The 25,822-nt window shown below is 38.8% G+C and overlaps 1 long non-coding RNA gene and 1 pseudogene across 1 annotated transcript in view; one reads left to right on the forward strand and one right to left on the reverse strand.

Annotated features, from left to right (window-relative positions):
• The window catches only part of LOC141502329 (uncharacterized), a 90,905-nt gene that overhangs the window by 47,741 nt on the left and 17,342 nt on the right, over window positions 1-25,822 (forward strand). The window lies entirely within an intron of this gene.
• Window positions 15,374-25,625, reverse strand: LOC141503148 (survival of motor neuron-related-splicing factor 30 pseudogene; annotated as a pseudogene).

The raw sequence follows: 25,822 nt of genomic DNA on the forward strand, positions 1-25,822 counted from the left end.
TTTGCCTCTTTTTCCTTCTTTTTGTCAGCCCTATCACTTGTTGCCTAGCAGTGCCCCCTCTAAGCTCCCCCCAGTTTTCCTCCAGTCCCCTCCATCCCCACCCCAGAAACGACCCTGATGAAGGTGTTGTTCTCTTGCTCTACCATTTTTTTCTATTTCTTTCTTTCTTTTTACAACTACATGTGACAGTAGTTTTCAACAATCATTTTCTTTTACATTTTTCTCCCTTCCTCCATTCCCTCCCTAAAAGCAATGTAACATAGCCTCCACATCTACAACCATGGTAAACATAGCTTCATATTATTCATGTTGTGAAAGATCAATCACTTCCAAATGAAAGAGAAAAATGCAACATAATTCTTAAGACAATTTAATAAAAAATTGAAGATAGTTAGCTTTGGTCTTCATTAAAACTTCACAATTCTCTCTCTGGATATAGATGACATTCTCTGTCACAAGTTTTCTAGTATTGTTCTTGATTATTGTACTGCAGAAATGATCAGGTCCATCATAGTTGATCATCATCTCTTGTTAGTGTGATAATTTTCTTCTGGTTCTGCTCACTTCAATCAGAATCAGTTCTTGCAAGTCTTTGCAGGTTACTCTAAAGTCCAATTCCCTCATGATTTCTTATTGAACAATAATGTTCCATCACATTCATATACCACAATTTATTCAGCCACTCCCCAATGTATGGGCATCCCTTCAATTTCCAGTTCTTTGCTTCCACAAAAAGAGCTTCTATGAATATTCTTACACATGTGTATCCTTTTCATTTGTTATAATCTCTTTGGGATACAGACCTAGTGATATTGCTGGATCAAAGGGCATGCGCAGTTTTATTGCCCTTTGGTATAATTCCAAATCCCTTGCACTACTTTTTTCATTGTATCCTGTGACTTTGCTAAAGTTGCTAATTGTTTCCAGTAGTTTGTTAGAAGATTTTCTAGCATTCTCTAGCTACAACATTGTATCATCTGCAAAGAGTGAGCGTTTTGTTTCTTCACTTCTGACTTTAATTCCTTCAGTTTCCTTTTCTTCACTTGCTAACATTTCTAAGACAATATTGAGTAACAGTGGTGATAATGGGTATCCTTGTTTCATCCCTGATCTTATTGGAAATGTTTCTAGTTTATCCCCATTACATATAATGCTTGTTGATGGTTTTAGATACTGCTGAATGTTTGTTTGTTTCTTTTTTATTTGTTAACATTTTACTTGTTTTCCAATTATATACAATAGTAACATCTACCTATCATTTTTGTAAGGTTTTGAATTTTACAATCTTCCCCCACCCTCCCTTCCCTCCCCCCACAGAAGGCTGTCTGATAGTCTTTACATTGTTTCCATGCTATACATTGTTGTAAATTGAATGTGTTATAAGAGTAAACATAAGAGTAACCATAACCCCACCTCAAGAAGATGAGAAACCTCAAGAATAGAGAGAAAAAATATACTTCAATCTGTGTTCAGATTCCAATGACTCTGTCTGTGGGGTGAGTTGCTTTCTTTATCATAACTCCACCAGGGAAGTTGCTTCAATAGTTTTCCCACAGTTGCTATCACTAGCTGTACCTCACTCTATTCCTCCCTACTCTCATTTATTCTATTCTCTCTCTCTCCTTTCATCCTGGCCCTGTCAAAAGTGTGTTGAATCTGAGTACCCTCTCCCTCGATCTTCCCTCTCTTCTATCACCTATTCCCCCTTTCCTCCCCCCCATTCCCCCTTATCCCATCCCTTTCTTCTCATTTTTCTCCATGGTAAGATAGATTTCCTCACTCTATTAAGTGTGTATGTTATTTCTTCTCTGAGCCATCTCTGAAGAGAATGAAAGCTTACTCATTCCCTCCTTGCCTTCTCCCTTTCCACTCCACTGAAAAAGCTTTTTCTTGACTCTTATGTGAAATTTCTTAGCTTCTTCCTCCTCTCCTTTTCCTTCCTCCCAGTACTTTCCTTTATCACCCATTGACTCCACCTTTTTACTATATAATTGCATTATATTCCTCTTCTTCCTGTGTCCTGTCTATATATGCTCCTTCTAACACCTCTTATAAATGAGAAAGTTCATATGAGTTATCAATATCTTCTTCCAGTGCAGCAATACAAACAGTGAAACATCATCAAGTTCCTCATAGTTAGTCCTTCTCTTCCACCCCCTCTATGGTTCACCAGAGTCCTGTACTTAGAGATGAAACTTTCTGATCAGCTCTGGTTGTTTCAATAGGAAAGTTTGAAAGTCCCCTGTTTCATTGAAAGGCCATCCTTTCCCCTAAAAGGGGATGTTCAGTTTTGCTGGGTAGTTGATTCTCACTTGTAAACCAAGATCTTTTGCCTTCTGGAATATCATATTCCAAGCCCTATGAGCCCTTAATGTAGATGCTACCAAATCCTGTGTATTCCTGACTATGGAGCCTCGGTAGTTGAATTGTTTGTTTCTGGCAGCTTTTAGAATTTTCTCTTTGATTTGGGAGTTTTGGAATTTGACTATAATATTCCTGGAAATTTTTCTTTTGGAAACTCTTTCAGGAGGTGACCAGTGAAGTCTCTCAATTTTCTATTTTACCCTCTGCTTCTAGGATCTCAGGGCAATTTTGCTGTATTATTTCTTGAAAAACGAAGTCTAGGCTCTTCTCCTGATTGTGGCTTTCAGATAGTCCAATAATTTTTAAATTATTTCTTCTGGATCTATTTTTGAGGTTGGTTGTTTTTCCAGTGAGTTATTTTACATTTTCTTCTAATTTTTGACTCTTGCAAAGTCATCCGCTTCCTCTAGTTCCAGTCTGCATTTGAAGCAGTTATTTTCTTCAGAGAGCTTTTTTTATCTCCTTTTTTAGCTGGCCAATTCTACTTCTGAAGGCATTCTTCTCATTTCCTTTTGTTTTGCTTTTTCTTTTAGGCCTAAACTGGTTTTTAACATGTTATTTTCTTCAGTAATTTTTTGTATATTTTTCATCAAGATGTTCATTTGGTTTTCATGATTTTTCTGCATCGCTCTCATTTCTCCTCCCAATTTTTCCTCCACCTCCATTAATTGCTTTTCAAAGTCTTTTTTGAACTCATCCATAGTTGGAGCCCATTTTCTATTTCTCTTGGAGGTTTTGGATATGGAAGCTTAATTTTGTCATCATCTGAATATGTGTTTTGATCTTCCATGGGACTAAAGTAATTCTCTATGGTCAGATTCTTCTTTTTCTGTTGTTTACTGATTTCCTCAGCCCAAGATAGCACTTCTAAAGCTTTGGATATTTTTTTGGGGGGACACCTCACTAGTACCTTTATTCCTCCAAGGTCTTATACTCTCTTGACTATGCTTTGATATGTAGATGGCTACTGTACTTCCCTCTGTTCTGGAGCTATAAGGAGAGATCCAGCTTGCCTACTTAGCATGGAAGTGCAAATTGCAACCTGGATCTGAGTGTGGGCTAGCAGCACATTCCTACCCCGAGGGAGAGTAGAGAAATCTCTACAGACTTCCCTTACCATCTCTGGGGGTGAAGGCTGCTTTCTCAGATTCTTGCTGCAGATTCTGCCACAGGTGCTTCTCACTCCACACTCATTCTGGTATAACAGAGTTCTCTTACTGTCCCTTCAAGCTGTTTCTGGTGATCTCTGGGCTGGGCTGGGCTGGGTGTGTTGTGCCACGGCTGTGGCTTCTTTCCAGCCCCCAGTTCTGGTGAAGCATACCTTTCCTGTGGAACTTCTAAGTTATCTTGGACTGGGAAAATGTATTACTCAGTCTTTTGTGGGTTCTGTCCCTCTAAATTTTGGCTAGAGTCATCATTTGTTGATTTTTGGAGTTTGGGGGGGGAAGGAGTTACCAGGAAATTCTGCTTTCACGCCACCATCCTGGCTCCCCACTGCCATCTTGGCTCCCTGCCGCCATTTTGGCTCCCAATACTGCTTATTGTTTTAAGGAACTAGATGCTGATAATAGGAGTCTTCCTCATCACCTGACTCTAATGATGCAGTACTGACTTGAGCCTTGGCAATTGCCTTTTGTAAGAAGGGTTGCCCAGAGGCTTGTCTCCATTTTCTAGGTGAGAAAACTGAGTTTTAGAGAGGCAAGTAAATTGCTTAAGGTAGTACAATTACTAATTGTCACAGGAGGAATCAGAAGTCCATAGATCTTGGTCAGGGGTTCTTAAGTTTTTTTATTTCCCAGATGCTTTCCTTTGGCGATCTTAGGAAGCCCATGGGCCCCTTCTCAGGATAATGTTTGTAAATATTTAAAATAAAACACATAGGATTATGAAGGAAACTGATCATATTGAAATGTAATTATCTAAATATTTAAAACCCTCCAATAGGTTTAGAGATTTAGTTTAAGATCCTATGATCTAGAAACTGAAGGGACCTTCAGGAGCCATCTAGTCCAGTCCCCTAATTTTACAGAGGAGGAAATTGGGGCCCAACAAGAGGAAGGGATTTTCCCAAGGTCATGTAGATACCAGAGGCAATATTTGAACCCAAGTCTGCCCAACTCTGCATTCTTTCTATATTTGAACTTAGCACTCTCATCATACCTTTAGGTCTACTACTCTTTCCACAGCTCCACAATATCTATCTAGGTAGGGCTTATATATGCTTTTTTGAGCAGGAGATCAAGACCTTCTCTAAACTGTAGGGAAGGCTCCATTGGTTGGTACATTCATCCCAAGCTACTGTGGAGGTGATGGAAGGAGGGAAGGTGCTACCTTGAGAACACAAGCAGAATATGCAATTACGAGAAAGAGAACCTCTGAAGTCAGCTAGTGCATCCTTATAAGGTGGAGAATGAGTTTATGAGAACAACTCAGCATCAGGTAGATGGTAAATGCTACCAGAAAATACATAAAAGTCATGGGACCATTAAGTGGTATTGCAATGCAGAGAGCCCTGGACCTGGAGTCAGGAAGACCTGAGTTCAAATCCCAACTCAGACCCTCACTAGCTATATGTACCTGGCCAAGTCACTGAAGTTCTCTCAACCTGAATATCCTCATCTGTAAAATGGTGATAGTAACAGCATTATCCTCCAGTCTTGTTGTGAGGATCAAAATGATAATATCTATATATGGCTTAGCAGTGTGAAGAGTCTGGACTTAGTGATTGTGTAGTTTAAGATTATTAATAATAACATTTTTATAGCTCATTAAGGGTGTATCTTTTCTGGTGAATCAGTTTGCAAATGCTATCTCATGTGATCCTCATATGAAGCCACCCTGTGAGGTAGGTAGTTATCCCCTTTTTACAGATTAGGAAACTGAGGCTGAGAGAAGTTAAGGGATTTGCCCAGGGTCACACAACTAGTAAAGGTCTGAGGTAGGATTTGAACTCAGGTCTTTCTCACTCTAGGCCCAGGGCTCTAACCACTGCACTACCTAACAGGCTATATGGTAAAATAGTAGAAATTATGTGCCATCACAGCAGCATTCAAAAATTTGGCCTATACTATACATCAGAAATTTAATATCCTTTTAGTAATTAACAGGTGCAGAAAATCCTGGGCCACTACAACTTTAGGGAATCTTTTCTCTTATACACTTACCCACTCTTTCACTGAAATTCTCCTAAGCACTACACTACTCAAACTGGTATGGTTATATAAGGAATTAAATAATGAACCCAGATTTTTAAACAGAGGAAAGAACCCCCTAGGTGGGTATGAATATAAAACAGAAGCACAGTCATTAGTATTAGGAGTGCTAAAGGCAGGGAGGTGTTGGAGCTGAAAGAGAGCTGATTGTTAAATTTTCAGGGTGAGCATTTATACCCTTGGAAATTGAAAATGCTACAAATCAACACTTGATTTTTTTTTGTCTTGCTGATTACCTAGGACTAAGAAAGGAATGGAGAAAATAAATATTAACAATGCAGGATAAACCTCAAAGTATGTTCTGACACGTTTTGTTTTTCTTTCTTTTTTAATGAAGAACTAGTTAAACTTTTATCAGCATGCCATTGGCTAAAGGCCACAGTGAACTGAAAGTGGTGACCAGTGCAAAGGACAACAAAAAGTTGTGTTTTTTTAAAACTAGGTTAGGGGCAAGAGGAAGACCAAAGGAGAGATTGGGTTTTTTTGGATTGGGAAGGATGATAATAGTGAGTGGGAGAAAGCTAAAGGACTCAGTTTTTGTTTTGCTTTTGTTTTCTTTGTCAGGGAGAATGATCCACAGAATGGGAAGGTTAATCAGGAAATGGCTAACACAGAGTTGAAATCAAAGGTAAATGAAGATATGGTAGGAAAACAAGTAGCTGCCTTTGTAACAAACTCAAGGTCAGTAGGAGGACCTGGAGGAGGAGGGCATATATATCTGTCCCCTGCATTTCCCAATGTATCCCTCCTTTCCCCCTCTCCCCTACTTCCAGCTATTCCTTGTAACAAAGAACAAAAAAGGATGGGGGGGAAACTCTTTGCTTAAACTTTCCCACACCATACAAAAGTATGACACTTTTATCTGCAGTATTTCCATGTCTGCAAGGGGCAGAAGAGGTGTTTTTTCCTATCTCTTTGGGGACAAGCTTGATCATGATAATTTCTATAATTTTCCAGTCTTCAATTTCGATTATATTGTCTGGAACATGGTATTACAGAAATGGCTTTTGAGCTTCTGGAAAGGTCAGAGTGATTACAAAATGCTATGTGACTTCTTCAAGAACATCTTGTCAGACCAACCTTGTCTCTTTTTGTCAGGGTCACTAGATTGGTAGCTCAGGGGAATGCGGAGGACATAATTTGCAGAGATTTTGGCAATGAGTTTGACAGTCTCTTGTGCTGTCCTTGTAGACAAAAGAGAGGAATATGGGTCATGATTAGGTGGATTATGAACTGGCTGAACATGACACCATATAATAGACATTAATCAATTGGCGTTAACTTGGAAAGAAATTTTTAACAGAATGCACTAAGACTCATACTTGGTCCTGTTTCTTTTTATCAATGGCAATCACTTATTAGTACTGAAACACTGACAATAAGAAAGATAGCTTCAGGCTATCCCTGAAAATAGATCAACAACCTCCTTGGCCAAACTTAATAAAGATGAAATTTAATAGGGATAAAGATCAGATTTTAAAAATCAGCTTCACAAGCACAGGATGGGGGCGGGGAGGTTGGCTGTGCAATGATGTAGGAAAAAAGCCAGGGTTTCTAGTGGACTATATGCTTAGAAGTGATGAACCTTATTCATATTTTCCAATAGTTCAGTGACTTCTTGATGTTTATGGGGCCATTCCTTCTGTGCAGAGCCCATCCATTTTTTCATATCCTAAGTACTTCTTGCAAAGTCTCCTCCACAGAGGATGTAGGCAACATGCTACAGGTCTTTCTTTAGGTCTCTTGATATTTTGTGGGTACTCGTATTCCATTGGGGCTGTCCTTTTGGTAACTCTCCATCTTTCAGCATGACTGGCTCATCTTCATTTCCTTTTTAATAAAATGAATTTGTTTTCATTTAAAATTTTTTCTTTTTATGTCATTTATATTGTATGTATTAGGTTATTATTATATACTTGTATTTTGGTTATTATTTTTATTTGGTTATGTTTTGGTTATTATTATTTTTAGACATTTGGGGGGCTATTCTTATATTTGGTTATACACCAAATCAAATGAACATTTTTATTTACAAAGGAGAATGAAAAAAGAAGGTTGTGGATAGAACTATGAATCTCCAATACATGCACCTTGTTCTTTTAAAAAATAACACCAGGGGTGGTTAGGTGGTGTCGTGGATAAAGCATCGGCCTAGGAGTCAGGAGTACTTGGGTTCAAATCTGGTCTTAGACACTTAAAAATTACCTAGCTGTGTGGCCTTGGGCAAGCCACTTAACCCCATTTGCCTTGCAAAAAAATAACACCAAAAGGGCGGCTAGGTGGCACAGTAGATAGAACACCGGCCTTGGAGTCAGGAAGACCTGAGTACAAATCCAACCTCAGACACTTAATAATTACCTGTGTGACCTTGGGCAAGCCACGTAACCCCATTTTCTTGAAAAATCTAAAAAAAATAACAACAAATGTTGATATTAAATTCAGTGTGGTGGTTGTAAAGATGTCTGCATTTCCCTTTCAGCATCATTCTGTTCTCTGTGTATTTTTAATGCTTACTTGATGATCTTATAATTTTTTTGCATGACCATCATTTAGACCCCTCTCCTCACTGATTTCCCCCTACTTAAGAGTGCAACAACCTCCTCTCCCAACCAAACTCTCCTTATTACCAATAAACATAGTCAATGAAAACCTATCCACAAAAAAAAAAATCACATCTGAAAATGTGTGTTTGATTTTTCACCTCTAGTCCATCTCCTCTGTCTGGCAGCACAGTTCATCAATGGACTTCTAGAAATGTGTTTGGATATTGTATTTATTGTATTTCTTAAGTTTTTCAAAGTTTCTTTTCTTTACAGTGTTGTAGTCATTGTTTAAATTGTTTTCATGCCTCTGCTCCCTTTATGGTATGGAATAGACCAGCACACCGGTCTTGGAGCCAAGAAGCCCTGAGTTACAATTCCATCTTAGACACTGATTACCTATGTGACCCTATGCAAGTCACTTCCCCTCCCTGGCCCTGAGTTCCCTGTTTTTTCAAATTGAGGTGGTAGAACTAGGTGAATTCAGGGCAACTGGGAGCTGAAGTGCAACTAGCCACTAGTGATAAGGCAATACACATCCAAACTCCAACACTGAGCAGCTCATCCCAAAAGGCATTCTCCTGGAGCCCATGTACATCTTGTTCCTTCACTCTAGCCATTTGACTACGAGCATGTTCCTACTGTAGCACAGTTTGGAAGGGCAGATAATTAGACTTCATTTTGCATGACTCAAGTAGTCTTTGGAACAGAATATGATTGAAAAGGTTATATTCTGGGAATTTGTGCTTTCAGATTTTATTAAATTCTCTTGGCTGATTTTCCCAGGCAGGCAAATGTCAAAGATGACATATAAACAGAGATTAATATCTTTTCAGATTTTTGATTTACATTGGGTGGGCGTGGCCAATACTGCATCACTCTTTGCACAACCTGATCCTGAAGGATTGTTAGGTTAGCTCATAAAAATGTCTTTTGAATTTGACACTGAAATTTTCATCATTTTTTGAGATTGTAGGAGATAGCAATTCAGTGTTAGTCAATTGACAAACAATAACCCACTAAGTGCAAGGGATATAAACAAAGGTCAAAGATAGGCCCTGCCGTCCAAGAACTCATAGTTTAATGAATTGACTGCTACATTGGCATCCACTAAGCACTCGAAAGTCTTCAATGCTTTTCAGTTGTGTCCACAGGCAGGGCTGGGTGTGTACTTGGTGGCTGTTCTAGTTAACACCTGGGTTCCTGGAATAGCAAAGCAGCCCATACCTTGCCTATGTCCTACTTTCTGCAACCTACAGAAGAGTAGTCTTGCCATTTCTCAGTGATTCAGAACTAAAACATTGCATCATTTAGCTGCCAAGGGGAGTCACAGTCAAGCTTCCAGCTAAAGGTTTGTGCCATGACAGGAAGGCATGTCCATCCTTCTAGGTGGGTGACAATCCTCCCTCTCTTACCCTCTGACCTCTCTCACCCTTATAGCTCACAGCTCTCATGCCTTCTTGTGGTGGCTAATTCAGTATTGATTCTAGCCCTATAGGGCTAGGAAAAAGAAATGATAAAAAAAAGTTTCTATATGTTCAGGCTGCCAGCCCCATGTCTTCAAAATTTCCTTCATTCTGCCTGAAATTTTTTATCACACAGATTTCATGCTGTGGCCACATATATTTTAGCATCCAAAGAAAACTATCAAGAAACTCCTCCTACTGTCTCCCAAATTGAAACTTTAGCGTTCTTGATTTTCTGTGTTTGAGGTAGGATTAGACCAAACATAGAGCATCTGGTACTTTGGCATTTAAAGAGGAAGACAAGGACAGTTTGAGGCAAAAGGTCCATTTCCTTGACCTTTGTCCACCCCTCCTCACTTCCTACTAGTTTGCCATCTCCCAGGACTCTGAAATCTGTCCCAGAAGCAATGCTACCTTTAATCATGGCTGGCAATTGGTATCATTATTCCAGGTCAGGATCTTAGCTCTAGCTGGTTCTGGTTGCAGCAGCAACAGTGGCAACAGTGCTGGGAGGTACTCATCCCCACAACCAGAAGTGCCTGGTCTCTCTCTGCTTTCCAACTTGGAAGAATCAGTTGCTCAACTTTTCACTGCCATGACTCAGGGGAAGACCAATGGGTTTTTTGCACTTTTATGTCCCTTGCCCATGACTGAGGTCTCAGGTATCAGGCTACTCACCTCTACGACTCATCCCACAACCACAGCCATAGATAACAGACTTCTTGCAACTGGTCTTAGGATGCCAAATCCCATCTATTTTCTTCTCTAGTGTATGAAAATGAACTAACTGAATCTACTTTTAGACATCATAAGATCCTGGATGAAGGGAACTCCAGTCAAATGGAATTATGGTCCTGTACAAAGATTAGCAAATTTCTGTCTCTTCCTAATCCTGTGATTCATAGTGGTTAGCTGTCTAGGTGAAACCCCCTTCCCTTGCTACCAGTTCCCAGTATCTAGTTTATCACTACAATGTAGAGTCTCTAGCAGGCCCTATCCTTCCCTTCCCTTGTGCCCTCTGGTACTTACCCTATTATCAATAAAATAGAGTCAATCCCAACTTTAGTTTTGCACTTAGGACTTCAATATATATGTTTTTATCTCCCCATAATATCCTGGTTTCCCAGTTCATTAATCTCAGTTTCTATGACCTGAACTCCACTTCAGTCACACACAGGGATGGTCACACCCTTGACCTCAACATCATCCATAATTACTTTTTTAAAAAAATTTAAATATTTTTATTTGTTTTTCCAACTACATGCAATGGTAGTTTTCACCAATCATTTTTTGCATGGTTTTTAGTTTTGCATTTTTCTCCCTCCCTCTCTTCTCTCCCCCTTTCCCTGACAGAAAGCCATAATTAATTGACCTTTATGATCCATAACTCTAAAGTTTTTCTAACTGCAATCTCTTATGTCTACATTTTTGTGTCCCATTTTTCCTAAATCTATTGCTTATTTAAACTCTCGACTCCAATCACTCTACCCCCACCTCCTCTCCTCTCCTAGTCCTTTACCTCAGTTTTGGATTTTCTTTACTTTCTTCATAATTTTGACCTTACAGTAAATTTTTCTATAATATTTGATCCGTTACTCTTGAATTATTGCCCCCCCCCCTTGATGCTTAATGATTTACTTTTTTCTTATATATGTGTTACTGGACAAAGTCATACAACTATACTGATTGGATCCATTAAAAATTCATTTCCTAATCTCATCTTGGCCATCACCACTGCATAGCTGCCTCTCTCTTTTTCTTCCTCTACACACACACACATACACACACACACACACACACACACACACACACACACACACACACACACACACACACACACACACCCCACCACCACCACCACCACCACCACCACCACCACCACCACCACCACCACCACCACCACCACCACCACCACCACCAGTTAATTAGTGTCCTGGTTTTCCCTCATCACCTTCAACATCCAACATTTTCTTTTTTGGCATTTTAGAAATGAAGTGATACTTCTGAATTATTTTAATGTGATTTAGAGCATTTTTTTCATGATTATAGATAGATTTTATCTAAAAACTGCCTATTTAAATCCTTTTGTCATTTATCAATTAGGGAATGACTTGCATTTTTATAAGTTTGACTATTTTCTATATACTTGAGGAATGTTATCTTTATCAGAGTTATCTGTTGCAAAAATCCCCCCCCCCATTTTCTGCTTTCCTTATAATTTTGGTTGCATTGGTTTTGTATGTGAAAAAACTTTTTAATTTTGTTTAATCAAAATTTTCTATTTTCTATTTTGTAGTTCTCTATCATCTTTGGTCCTAAATTCTTCCCTTAACCATAAATCTGACAGAAACTATTCTATGCTCCCCAAATTCGCTTATGGTATAACCCCTTTATGTGTAAATCATGTACCTATTTCAACCTTATATTGTTATAGGGTCTGAGATGTTGGTTTATACCTAGTTTCTGCCTTACTGTTTTTCAGTTTTCTTGGCAATTTTTGTCAGATAATGAGTTTTTGTTCCCAAAGCTTGGATCTTTGGGTTTAACATATACTAGATTACTATGGTCATTTATTATAATGTAATTTGTACCTAATCTATTCCATTGATTCATCATTCTGTTCCTTAGCCAGTATCAGATTGTTTTGATAATTACCACTTTATAATACAATTTCAGATCTGTTTCAGCTAGACTTCTTTTGCATTTTTTTCCATTTCATTCAGGAATTGCTTTCTAATTGAGTTTGACACCACTGTCCTACATCACTCTCATCACTTCCCTCTTAGCAGAGTCTCTGGCTTCCTTGATCATAATTAATAGAGGACATCTGTTCTGAATTCTCTTTCCTCTTATTTTATACATCAAAACTACTTAACATAATGCCCTCCCTCATTCTTCTTTGTTCTGGTCTTTGACAATAAGGCAGTCCTTCTCCTTGCCAGTCAAAACATCTTTTTGCCCTGGATCCTATCCCCTATTTTCTCTCCAGCTTACCCTATTGGTCATCTCTCCTCTCTCAATTTTTTCTTATCTAGGAGATAAGCTCTTTCCCTGCTGTCTACAAACATGCCTAGGTCTTTTCAGTGCTAAAAAATCTTCACTTAAGCTTATTTTCCCTTCAAACTATTCCCATCTGGGCAGGGGAAGCCCTGCCCCCCAACAAACTCTTAGGAAGGAAAGGGGGGGAATGCTCAGACTCTACTTTGGGGTCCAAATCTCTTCTCAGTCTTTTGCAGAGTGGTGGACATTTTCACAGTCTTATATACCTTGACTTCTCTGTAGCTTCTGGTATGGCTGAACACTCTCTGCTCCTAGATTCTCTTTCTTCCCTGAGTTTTTAATGACACTATCAATTCCTGATTCACATACTCAACCTACAGTTGTAATTTGAGACTAGAGCTCAGGAAAAAGGCTAGAGCTGGATCCATGTTCTGCCCCCTATCTACATACATCCAGCTCTAGCCTTTTTCCTGAGCTCTAGTCTCAAATTACAGACAGCTTATTACAATTTTTGAATTAAATGCCCTTATAAGCAACTCAGATTCAATGTGTCAAAACAACTCTTTTTTTCTCCCTTGCCTAGCAACCCACACCTCTCTTCCAAACTTCCCTATTTCTGTTTTGAGTATCATATTGTTCTTAATATTTTTTCATTACAAATTAGAGATCATCATATAGTTCTAACCACTCAGGTTTGTAACCCTGGAGTCATCCCTGAGCCTTCCCTCTTGCTATGGACACCCCACCACCACACCACCACCACCACCACCACCACCACCACCACCAATCTAACGTATCTCCCATCTATCCTCTTCCTACCACTCATGTGAAGCCACAATTCAAGTTAGGTCCTTGTCTCTTTTCATCTAGGCTCTTGTTGTAACCTCCTGTTGGGACTCCTGGCTTCCAGTCTCCCCTCTCCTCAATTTACCCTCTATGTAGCTGCCAAAAGTATGAGTCTGACTCTATCAAGACCCTGCTTTTGTGGAATCCTCATGCCACCAACTCCTCATTTTGGCATTTTTTCTTTTAGAATTACAAAAATATTTTAATAGATATTAAATGTAAAAAACTGTAATTAATACACTAGTCATATAAACCACCAACTTAGGAACACACTTTCTCTATTTTTGAAATGAAATATCTCATTAAAACATCTTCAATTTCAATGCATAGAGAATGGGCACAACTTTTCAGTCATTTCCCCTAATTCCTCACTCTAATTCTTTGTATTTTTATTTTCATTCACTTTTCTTCTTCCATAGTTATAGACTGGTTATAAACATAGATATCTATAGATACAGATAGAATCCCATTCTTTGGATTCTTCTTTTCTTTTTTCTCAACTTTGCATTATTTCATAAATGTCTTTCACTATTTTTTTTGTATTCCTTCTACTTGTTAGTTTTAATTTATAGAGGTTGTTCTAAATCATCCATTGTAGGATTTAGCTTTGAATGAGTTCCACTCTGGTAATTGCAATGTTCACTTACATCAATGAATGCCACCCTAGAGTCATCTCTGAACCTTTCCTTTCTCACAACACCTCCCTCACCCCACAATCTAACATATCTCCCATCTACTTTCTTCCTTCCACTCATGTGAAGCCACCACCCAAGTGGTTACTTCTCATCTAGGTTCTTATTACAATTTCTGTCTCTAGATAAAAATTACAAACTCAGATACAAGTACTTTGCATACAGCAAAATTAGTTGCTTTTAATGGCGAAAAAGACAAGAAACATAGTTGCTTTCAATGGCAAAAACCAAACATAGTTGCTTTCAATGGCAAAAACCAAACATAGTTGCTTTCAATGGCAAAAACCAAACATAGTTGCTTTCAATGACAAAACAGTTTGGAATAATTTTTTTTGTTACTTCAGCTTATGTTTTCTTTTTTTTTTGCAAGGCAGTGGGGTTAAGTGACTTGCCCAAGGTCATACAGCTAGATTAATTATTAAGTGTCTGAGGTCATATTTGAACTCGGGTATTCCTGACTCCAGGGCCAGTGCTCTATCCACTGTGCCACCTAGCCGCCCCCATATTATGTTTTTACAAAAACAATATCTTTATAGTATGTCAGGCTCTAAATTAGCTTTTGTGTATTAACTTTCTCATGTAAACATTATGCACCCTAAAATGACTCAAAAAGGCTCTAATGGTAGAAGTGAAAGTCAACAGAGTAAAACCAACCCATAGAAAACTTATGCTGGTCTTCAACATGACTTCTCTTAGGAAATTAAACATCATTGAAAAGTATAAGAAGGTAAAATAACTCCAGAGTGGCCTAGAGAAATGTTTAAGATATTAATTATAAAGGTGATACTTCTTTTATGAATAGTGTCTTTTATTTTGTGCCTGTGTCTAGGTCTAATTTGAAGAGAACAGCTAGATTCTAAATTGAAGTTAGAAAATGTTAGAAGATTCCATTGGCTTAGTGGGCTGTTGGCATATGCTGCAAACTATATCTGTAATTTAGAAGTTTTTAACTTTAGAAATTGGTCATCTGGAAAGATAAGGCTTCAGCTAAGGGCTATATTAAGGTGGTGTCAACTGAATAAAGTTCTGTTAGGGTATGAACTCTGTGTTATACCAAATAGTGGCAAAAATGAAGAAAATCAATCCAAGAAGCAAGTAGTAATCAAAAGCAATCTCCTCAAGTAATGTCCCATTTTTTGAAGTCAGATAGCAATGTGACATATATCTTCCTTTTGTAACTAACAAATAATTTGCCTTTAGAAAAATATGGCACTAGAAAGAGAAAAACAGAGCAACTTAACCAGAATCTCTGGTTACTGAGACATCAAATGGTGGATGTTGTGGTTTGAATTATCTTGAAACTGTGTCATTGGTTTATCTGCAATGCCACATGTTTCAGTCCCCACCTTACCATTTATGGTCTCTGGGGAAGCAAAGATGCTCTTCCTGATCTGGCCCTTTTTGTTCTTCAAGGAGGCCTTGTGGAATCATTGCCATTTCTCTTTCTGAACCTCACTTTGCTCATCCGTTTTCTTGACTCGCTGAATTACTTTACTGTGCTTTCTTCTTCTTATATTCTCACTGTTGGGCTAGCTTCTGCTTCTTTGCTTTGTCGTTACTATCACCTTTGTCTGACCTCTCTTCTTCCTCTATAGGCTTTAGGTTTATCACAGAAATGATTTCAACATTGCTATAGTCATCAAATATGATGACTGCAGTCTCATTTGCTACATCAATCTCCTCGATCCTGGCTTTGTAATATTGGCCATCTTCATTCCAGATGGCTAAGCAGACACCTCCCACTGTCCAGGAGGAATGGAACTTAATCACAGATTTGATTGTCACCCATAGCTTCTACACTCTGGGAGCATGGAGGTTGGGCTTGGGAAGAAATAAGCTGTTCGGTCAGCCCTATTGCTTGTTGCAGCTCCTGTTTCAATTTGAGCAAGTCTTCATCTTCTTCATTCTGAGATTAGGCTGCCTCAACTTGCTGAAACTTGGAGTTAATTGTTGAACTAGTTCCTTACTCATTATGTGGTACTAGGGTGGCGACCCTTGCTCTTTCTTCACAGCTGCAGTTTCAATTCCAACAGGGACCTTAGAAGAGAAAATAGGCCTGTGCCTTTGCATGAGCAGTCCTCCATGTCTAAAACATACATTCTTTTACCTGGGGAGACAATATGCATATATAAAGGTACATGCTATGTATGGGAGTGGAGGCATTAGAGCTGGGGATCAGGAAAGACTTCATGTAGAGGGTAGAACTAAAACTGAGCTTGGAAGGAAATCAGGGATTTCAAGGGGGTGGAAGGGAGGAAAAAGTGCATTGTAAGGCATGGGGGACAACCATTCTAGAGATGCAGAGGAGACACAATACATCTAAGGGACAGTAATAAGACCAGTTTGACTATTCCATGGAGTAATATACAAAAAAGGCCAGAAGGGTAGTTTGGAACTAGGTTATAATGGGCTACAAATAATAGGGAGTCACTGGGGCTTACTGAGTAAGGAAATGCTATGGTAAAACCTGGGCTACAGGAAACTCACTCAGGTGGCTTGGAATGGAGAGGGGAGCGACTTGAGGTAGGAAGACCAATTAGGAGGCCATCGCAATAGCCTAGTGAAGAGGCAATGAGGACTTAAACCAAGATTGGGGCTGTGTTAGTAATGAATTGATAGTAGTAAGAGATGTTATGTCGAAAGAAACTGTAAGATATTGCAACTGATTGTCTATGTAGGGTGATTGAGATTGAGGAGTTGAGGATGATACCTAGTTTGTAGACCTGGAAGACTAGAAGGATTTTGAGCAAATTTAGTTTGGACATGTTGAGTTTGAGATACCTACTGGAGAGACAGCTTGAAACTAGAGCTCAGGGGAGAGACTGGGGTGGGATAGAGAGATGTGGGAGTCATATACATAGAGATGATAATTAAACTCAGGGGTTTAATCATAATTAAGAGGTCACCAAGTCAAAAAGTATATAGAGAAAAAGAGAAGATGGTTCAGGACACAGTCTTGGGGGACATTCACGTTTCGGGAGCAGAATATGTAATTTCTCTAACAAAGGAAATTGAGAAGCAAGTTAGAAGATACAGGCAGGAGGAGAATAAAGAGAAATAACTGTCCTGCAAACTTATGGAGAGTATCTAGGAGAAGAGGATAGTCAATAGTATCAAAGGCTTCAGAGTGGTCAAGAAAAATGGGAAGTGAGAGAAGGTTACTGGATTTGTTAATGTTAACTTTGTAGAGAGCAGTTGATAGTACTCTGTCCATTCTCAGATTACCATGTATATAGTTACCTGTGTACATGTTATTTTTATCAAAGAGATTATAAGCTCCTTGAGGCCAGGGACCCTTTTTCATTTTTATCTTGTTATCTTTAATACTTGGCACTGAATATATATTTGTAAGATTAAATAGAAGGTCTTTCCCTTCCACAGATTTCTGTTTTTCCCTTCCACAGATTTCAACTGTAACTCATGGGAGTGGGCCAGGATGGTCCCTTTGTTCTCTGATATGTTGTGAGCCCAAATCTCTTCCCTTCTCTGGGCCTCGGTTTCCTCTTTTTAAACTATAAGGATTTGACTAGAGAGTATTTAAAGCTTCTTTTAGAGGTATTATCTTTTATCTTTAATTTCTTTCCCCTCTCTGGGCCTTTATCTTGCTGCTTCTGGAACATTATTAGGGCTGGACATGATGGATTCTAAGGTCCTCTTCTAGTCTTAAGATCCTGGTTTCATCCCCCCCCCTCTATTCCTTAATTTCCAAATTTTTAACATGAGAAGTTTGAGTAGGGGGGTACCTAAGATTCTTTTCAGCTTTGACAACCTAGAATCCTTCCTCTCTTTGGGCCTGTTTCATTCTTCATTCCACGAGGCTATCTAACTAAGTAGTTTTAAGGTTCCTGTTATTGCCAGAATCTCGTGATCATAAATCCTTTGCCTTCATAAGGCATTCATTTTTCCATCTGTAATCTGACAACTTTGGACTAGATGATTTCTAAGGCCCTTTCTGTACTGAAATCCTTTGAGCCTATTTCTTTTCCTTGCTGGTCCTCAATTTCCCCCTTTTATTGTTAGGGAACTGGACAAGATGTTCTCCTTCCAGTTGTTACTTTTTGTGACCTTTTGGAAACATGAGAGGGCAAGACCAGGTGGTCTCTAAGATCCCTGCCGTTTGTAAAATCCTGTGGTCCAGCTCTCGCTGGACATTACTTCTGTTCTCATCTGAAATAGGAAGGCTCTGAACCAAATGATTTTAGGACCTCTTCTAGTGCTAGCATTCTGAGAGATCTTAGGTCCCTTGCACTCATTGGTCATCAATTTCCAAATCTAACATGAAGATTTTAGATGAAGTGGTCTCCAGGGTCCCTTCCATCTCTGACATCCTTTGACTCTAAATCTCTCCTCCTCTGTGGGTCTTCACTTCTCATTGGTGACAGGAAGTGATTAACTAGATGACTTCTAAAGGCACTGGCTTTGGAGCTGAGAAGTTGTCTAGAGTTCATTGGTTTCCTAGGCCTCTTAGTATATTATATATATTTAAGTTTTTGCATGGCAAATGGGGTTAAGTGGCTTGCCCAAGGCCACATAACTAGGTAATTATTAAGTGTCTGAGACCGGATTTGAACCCAGGTACTCCTGACTCCACGGCCGGTGCTCTAACCATTGCATCACCTAGCCATCCCTCTCTTAGTATATTTTAACATAAATGACTTATATTTTAGTCTTAGCTCTTTCTTAAAGAGGGGGAAACTTCATTCAAATCTTAGCTCTGTTACTATCTGTATAACTTCAGATGAGTCCTTTCCTCTCCCCAGGTCTTAGTTTTCTCATCTGTAGGATGGGAGGGCAGACCAGATGGTCTCTGAGATCCCTTTTTTTTAAAGAACCTTTTACTCAATTGCCGCTAAAACAATTTTTAATTCATTTTAATATTTAATAATTTAAAAATAATTTTTGTGTTCCAAATTTCTTCCCTCTCCCCCTTGAGAAGGCAAATGTTTTGATATAGATTATACATATATAGTCATACTAAACATATTTCCATATTAGCCATGTTGTAAAACAAAACACAAAACAAAAAGAAAACAAACAAAACTTACCAACTTTAACACCCCCAAACACCAAAAATGAGGAAAATAAGAAAGTAAAAAAAGTATGCTTTCATCTGTATTTAGATGCCATCAGTTCTTTTTTCTGGAAGTAGAGAGCATTTTTCATCTTAAGTCCTTAAGAATTGTCTTTATGAATGAACTTACTTTAGTACCTGCTCATGTCATACTATGGAGTTGGCCCATATGGTCAGATTCTTTCTTTCCTTGTAACTGGGAATTTGGAGATAGAGCTGATGGCAAGTTGCCTATCTGAGATCCCTTCTAATCCCAGTCCTAACATCCTCTGATGCTGGGATCATGATATGTGAGACCTGGAAGGACCCTAGTGAGACCATTCAGTCTAGATCTCTCCTAGAAGAGAAATCTTTTAGAATTACATTTTATCAGCCCTATAGGAACCTGAAACATAAACCATTCCAACTCTCTCATGTTACAAAGGGAAAAACAACCAGAGAGAGGACAGGGGCTTCGGATCACAGGATATCAGAGTGGACTCATGTTCTGGAGAAGAAATTGGGACATATGATTAGAGAATGTTAATGCTACAAGTGATACCAGAGATAATCTACTCATGTTACTGAGGGGGAAACTGAGGCCCAGAGAAGAAAAGGGATTTAAAATCATGGCATGAAGAGGTTGTAAGACTAGCTATTTGAATCCTTTTGGGTTATAAAGGGGAAAAGAAGTCCAGGGAAGAAAGGGACTTTGGATCAAAGGATGTGAGAGGAGATTAAGAAATCAAATCCAAATTGTATGTAGTGTGTGAATGAGACCCATGGGGAGGAAGTGACTAGTTAGTTCTGTTTTCTTGTGATCCTTGACCAAAATTTTCATATTACAGTTTTGGAAATTATGAGCAGTAAGTTTGAGGGACAGAGAGGGCAAGGGGACAGAGAATAAATGGGATGGCAGAGAATGAAGTGGCCTTAAAGATAAGTTAGTCTAACTCCCTCAGGTTATAGAGGGGAGAAAATGAGGTGCAAAGAAGGGGAAACTAATTAGGATGATAGGATTTTATGGCTGAAAAGGACTTAATGACTCAGTCACAAATTAGTTCAACTACTTCATTTTACTAGAGGGAAAACTGAGACCCACAGTGGTGAAGGAATTAAGGATGACAAAATATCAGAAAAGAAAATTGTCTAAAAGAACAGCTACTCCAAACCCCCGTGTCACAGAAAAGGTGAGTGGGTAATTGGGGTTTAGGATTACATGATATCAAACCAGGAAGGAGGCTGAAAGGTCTTAGAATTCTTAACCCTTGCTTTGTGTGTGTGTCCAGGATCCTTCTGGCAAGCTGGTGAAGCCTTCTCATTAAATAAAATACACAAGATTACAAAGGAATCCAATTTTCCTGAAATGGTCATCAGAACACACACATACACAAATTCACATACCTTAGGTTAAGAACTGATCTAGTCCAGTCCCCTCCCAACTATATTATCAAAAGATGCAAAAAATTCAGACTGGCCAATCACACAACCTGAAATTTAATGATGAACTAATTCAACCTCCTCCTGTTAGCAGGTATGGAAGTGAGGTCCACAGAGATAATGAGCATTTGTGATGACAGAATATCAGAACATGAAGGGTTCTGAGACAAATTCAGTCTCCTTATATTAGAGAAGGGGCAAGTGGGATACCAAAAAGAGAAAGGACTTAGGATTCAGAGGTGGAAGAGTGCCTAGAGTCCATTGATTTCCTAGGCCTCTTAGTTTATTTAAACATAAATTACTATTTTATTTTTGTTAATGATTCATTCTGTGTTCATTGATTTAGTAACTGCTTTAAAAATTAATATTTACCTGTCTTCACACATTTTAATCTACTTTATTGGAGGGAAATTCTCAAATTGATAAAATGACTTGATTTATTTATAAAATCACCAGGATTTATTACGTTTGTAGTTTTCTTTGTAGTTTTCCTAACAGTTAATGGCACTTGCATTATTGGTGTAAATTCCACTTGGGCGTAGTGCGTAATTTCTTGAAATATTTTACTGTTGTCCTTGCGAGTACTTCATTCAGGATTCCTATGTTAATATCTGGCAGTGATAGAGGTCCCTTTGGTATTCCTGGCCTAAGATTCCCTCTAAATACCATAAGGGGTATGAACTAACTAATTTTCTAGTTCCTTTCATTTTCTGAAATTATGTAATACTATCTATCTTTTTAATTTTTTCTTCTTTTGCTCAGTTTCTCTCTTTGTAACAAAATGGAATTTAACTAGATGGTTTCTAAAGTCTCTTCTTACTTTGATATTTTCTTCTTCATCTATGCTTTATAGCATGAACTATCTAGACTAGTTGGTTGGCAAAGCTTTTTGTACCTGTATTATCCTGTGTTTACAATTTCCTTCCCCTTCACTTTCCTCAGTTACTTAATCTGTAACATGAGAGGCTTGGACTAGTTGATCTCTAAAGCTTCTTCCTGCCCTTACATCTTTGCAGTCCTAATCCTACCTCTGCATCTGGGCCTTACACTCCCTCTCCCTAATGACATAAAGATGTTGACTATTTTACTTTACACTCATCCCCCCCCCAAAATCCTATAAAATTAACAAATTATTCACAAATAAACAAAAATGTGGAATTACTACAAAAAAATCAAAGGATAAAGAATCAAAATTGAAAGATAAAGAATCATAATTGAAAGCAAAAGGATTATTTGAAATGATTAAAAAAACTGCCCATTATTTTTTATAGACCAACAGTCAACCATTACCTTTACCATTAATTTAATAAAAAGGAATGAGAAAGAAAAAAGCAAATTACTAGAATAAAAAAATGAGAAGTTGGAATTCATGCCAAATAAGGGGGGGATAAAGATTACCAGAAACTTTTATATGCCAATATTTTTTACTATATGCCAATAAATGTGAAATTGAGAACTAGGTGAATATTTATAAAAATACTAAATATCTAAATTTACAAACCAGGGAATAAAACATTAAAAAAATCATCTCAGAAAGAAAATAAAAGCCTGAGCAAACCATAAATAAACTAAAGGAAAAAAAAAAACTTGGGTCCAGACGGATTTAAAAAAGAATTCTATTCAAAATTTGAAAAAACAACTCCTATTCTACATAAATTGTTCTTCACAGTAGAGAAAGCATGTATGCACCTTACCAATTTTGAGTGGTAGAATGGTGGAGTGATTCAGATGTCCCAACTTGAGAGAGAGAGAGAGAGAGAGAGAGAGAGAGAGAGAGAGAGAGAGAGAGAGAGAAGCAGAGAGACAGAGAAAGACAGAGAGAGACAGAGAGGCAGAGAGAGATAAAGACAGAGAGACTCTGAGTTCAAATGCAGCTTCAGACATATAATACTTAGCTGTGTGATTTTAGGTAAGTCACTTAATCCCATTGCCTTGAAAAAACCAAAAAAAGACAGAAAAAGACAGAGAGGCAGAGAGACAGAGACAGACAGGCAGAGAGGGGAGGGATGAGAGAGGATGAGAGAGAGAAACAAAGGATCTAGTAAGGTTCAGGACTTCTTCCTGTGCTGGAATCCCATGCTCCAGCTTTCTTTTTCCCCTCTTTTCCTCAGTTTTTCACTTTCTAACATGCACAGGATGGAGCAGCCTGAGTTTCCTTCTTGCTCTGACATCCTGTGATTCTAAGTCCCTTCCATCTTTGTTCAAATGGGGGTGAATATGTATAAAACATTTTGAAAAGTGAGACAACCAGGTACCAAAGTGGTTGCAGTGCTGCACTTGGATTGGGAAGACCTGAGTTGAAATTCTGCTTCAGACACAAAAACTGGTGACTTGAAAAAGTCATTCCCCCTCCCTATTATTTCAGTTTCCTCATCAGTAAAAGGAGGAGAGGGTCTTGGAGGAAACAAGAAGAAAAGGAATTCAGACATCTTAAGATGGCCTCTAAGGTCCCCAAGTCCTTGATCTTATGACCAACTGGCTCTCACTACCCTTTAGTCTTAGCTTCCTCAGGGTTTTCTTTTTTAACATGAACAGGTTGAACTAACTGCTTATTACTCTGTTTCACTCTGTAACATGGAGTGTTTAGATTAACAAATCTTTCAAGACCCTTTCAACTCTGGCAAACTATGCTACTATATAACTTCTCTTCCCCTTGCCTCAGTTTCCTCTGCTATAAAAGATGGGTTTTGGGGTATCTGACTTCTAAGGTTGCTTTTACCTGTGATATCCTTGGAGCTTCAGTTCCTTCTTGTGTTTGGGCCTCAGTACTCCCCTTAAATTCCTGGAATAGGCTTACTACCCCTTTAAGCTTGTTTCAGCTCTTACATCCTCATTGTCTTGAGTTCTTTCCCCTTTTTATGTCTGTTTCCACATTTGAAACAAGAAAGGGCTGGACTAGAAGTCTACTCAGGCTGTTTCATGCTTTGAGTTTTAAGACCCCTTCTTTGAGGTGATTTTTATAGGGTCACACACACACATAGAGGATCTAGGGCTGGAAGAGCCCTCAGGGGTCATCATATCCAACATTCTCATTTTAAAGAAGAGGAAACTGAGGCACAGGGATGGAAATGGCTTTGTCTAAAATTGTCTAAGCCTAAGTGCTGAGGCAGGATTAGAATCCATATCTTCCAAAGCTAGGGCTTTACCCCTGTACCATGTGACTTTAAGTCCCTTTGCTTGTTTGGTCCATGACAGGTCCGGACCAGTTGGTTTCTAAGTCCCTATCCTTCCTGGACATTTAAGACACTTGAGGACAGTGTCTTCTTATATCTTCCTACCTTTCTAAACTTGAATGTATTGGATTAGGTAGTCACTATGACTCCGTCCCAAGTCTTCTACTCTCCCTAACATATGGGCTACTTGTAAATGCTTAACAACTGGTTTTCCAAACCTCCCCTCCACCAGCCTAGAGAAACATTTCTTTCATCACTTTCTTAAGTCTAAACAATCAACAAAACAGGAAATCAAGCCCCGATTGGTAAGTTTGCCAATTTTCAAGGTAGAAATGCTCTCACTGAGAAACTGAACAAACACTGCTCTGACTCAGCCCACCCCTGGAACTGATGGTTTCTACAGCCACTTTTTGTTCTGTTCTCCTGTTATCTTAAGACTTTTTCTCCTGTGGACTTTGTTTCCCTCTCTTTAACATGAGAACGTTGGACCAGATGGTCTTGAATGGTTTTTGGCTTTAAAATCTCTCTGTATCATGAGAGGACTGGACCATCAGTTCTAGAAGAGCCCTTTCAGTTCCAGCTTCATGACTGCCTATGTTGCTTTCTTTTTCTAACTTTAGGTAGATTGACTAAGATCTCTAATTTCCTTCCCAGGTGACATCCTGTTATCCCAAAATCCTTTCCCCTATCCAGAACTCAATTTTCTTCCATGTAACACAAACTATCTGGATTAACTAATCTCTGAAGTTCCTTTCACCTGGGTCATCATCTTGAGTTTTAAAATTCTTTCTATTTGATTTTCCTCAGTTTCTCAGTTCTATAATATGATGGGGTTGGGACTTGTTAGTTTCGTTTTTGTTTGTTTTGTGTTTTCAACCTCTTGATAAACTTTATTTTTCTACCACTTTCAACCCAAATATAACCCTCCTCCCACCTTCCCCTGTGAACCATCCCCTTGTAACAAAAAATACACAAAGGGCTTAGAAAACATCTTAGCAAAACCAACTAAGCAGTGCATCACAACAAGTTAGGCATTCATTCAGTACACCATAGACTCCCTAGTTACCTCTGCAAAGAAGGGAGGCCAAACACATTTTTCTCCACTCACCTCTACTGTTAAGCTTCTTCGTCATAATTACACAATTTAATACTTATACAATGCTAATATTTATTACAGTTCTGTCAATATACTTTCCTCAAGCCTTTACTTCCCCCTTCAGTCTCTACTTCTGTAGTATATAAGGATTGGGCAAACTGTTTTCTTAAACCCCTTCCTATTGGGACATGTGTAATCTTAAATACCCTCATCTTTCTGGTCCTCAGTTTTCCCCTTTGTGATATTAAGACACAGGAGTAATTTGAATCTGTGACTCTTGCCAGCTCTGATAACCTGTAATCCCATGTCTTTTCTTTCTAGGCCTCAGCTTCCCCCTCTGTAACTTCAGTTGTCTAGACTAGCTAGTCTCTAAGGACCTTTTTTTTTTTGCTGGAACTATTTTAGAGGATGTCTGCACTTCTATCTTTTAAATAAGATGATAGGTTTTTTATCTAACTCATGGGGGACAAAAGGTACAGCTTTGCAGGTTGTATGGAGCAGCAGGGAAAGGATCTAAGCAGATGTGATGTGGGGAGCTTCAGTCTTGGGTCTCCAGGAGGTAGCTGGCTTAGGCAGGGAGAGGCTCCCTACTTACTCTCCTTTTATTGTCCCTTGTTTTGTCATACCTCCCCCTCCCAACTTCTCTCCATGGGGGGTTCAAGCTTCTGGCACCTGCTGGTTGATGTCTTATGTCTGATGTCATAGGCTGCTAAGTATTGGTGAATATAAACAGGGAGTCCAAGCATGGGGGCTGGTAAGTATAAGAAAACTTGGTGAGAGGCAGGAAGAAAGGCAGGTCCAGTGGCCAGGGCTGAGACAACCTCCTGAGGGACTCCTTTGATTCATGTGGGGCTCATGGAGCCTCTAGATTTGGCAGGGGTGGGGTGACTTTCTCACTTATAATTTAAGAATTACAAAGTAATTTTATACATCAGTCCTGTGC

Source organism: Macrotis lagotis, chromosome X (genome assembly GCF_037893015.1).
Source record: "Macrotis lagotis isolate mMagLag1 chromosome X, bilby.v1.9.chrom.fasta, whole genome shotgun sequence".
Classification (NCBI taxonomy): domain Eukaryota; kingdom Metazoa; phylum Chordata; class Mammalia; order Peramelemorphia; family Peramelidae; genus Macrotis; species Macrotis lagotis.